General features: G+C 35.7%; 1 pseudogene; it reads left to right on the plus strand.

Annotated features, from left to right (window-relative positions):
* Positions 1-775: 775 nt before the first annotated feature.
* On the plus strand, positions 776-888 carry LOC139036391 (U4 spliceosomal RNA; annotated as a pseudogene).
* The last annotated feature ends 203 nt before the right edge of the window (positions 889-1,091 follow it).

Consider the following 1,091-nt stretch of genomic DNA (forward strand, 5'->3'; position numbering starts at 1 on the left):
CTATTTTAAGTAATATTGCAATGAACTTGGGGACAAGATAACTTTTCTAATTAGTGTTTTTGTTTTATTCTGATAAATATTCAGAAGTGAAATTGCTGGATCATAGAGTAGCTGCAGTATCAATTTTTTGAGAAATCGCCACAATGATTTGAATCGTGACTGAACACATTCTCGCCATCTGTGCAGATGGTTCGCTTCTCTCCACACTCATCAACATTTGTAATAGTTTTGATAAAAGTACCTGATAGCTGTGTGGTGATTGCTTTGATTTTGCATTTTCCTGATAATTAAGGATGTTGAGCATCTTTTCACGTTCCTGCTGGGTATCTGTACAGTTTCTTCGGAAAAATGTCTATTCAGATCCTCTGCCTATTTTCAATTGGGTAGTTTGTTTTTTGATGCTGAGTTGTATGAGTTCCTTATATATTTTGAATATTAAGCCCTTATCAAATATATCACATTCCCTGGTGGCGTAGTGGTAAAGAATCTACTTGCCAGTGCAAGAGAAGAGGGTTCTATCCTTGGTTGGGAAGAATCCCTGGAGAAGAAAATGGCAGCCCATGCCAGTGTTCTCTCTTGGGAAATTTCATGGACAGAGGAGCCTGTCGGGCTAAACTCCATGGGGCCACAGAAGAGTTGGACACAACTTAGTGACTAAAAGCAACAAAATCAGATATATCATTTGTAAAAATCTCCATTTCAATAGGCAATGTATTCCTTTTGTGGATAGTTTCCTTATATATACAAAATCTTTTTAGTTTTATGTAGTCTTATTAGCTTTGCACAGTGGCAGTATTGTAGCCAATGAGGTTTATCCGAGGCACAATTATTGTTAATTGAAAACTATATAGTCATATTTATTTTAACTCTTGTTTTTCTTGCCTGACATGACAGCCCTCCCACCCCCAAAATTACTAAGACTAACATCAAAGAGCTTATTGACTTTGTGTTCTTCTAGAATTTTTATGGTTTCAGGTCTTACATTTAAGTTTTATATCCTTTTTTGTTTGCTTGCTTCTTTGTTTTTAAATAATGCATGATACAGTAGTCTGGTTTGAGTCTTTTGCATATAGTTGTTCAGTTTTCCCAGA

The sequence above is a fragment of the Odocoileus virginianus genome, chromosome 8 (genome assembly GCF_023699985.2).
Source record: "Odocoileus virginianus isolate 20LAN1187 ecotype Illinois chromosome 8, Ovbor_1.2, whole genome shotgun sequence".
Lineage (NCBI taxonomy): Eukaryota > Metazoa > Chordata > Mammalia > Artiodactyla > Cervidae > Odocoileus > Odocoileus virginianus.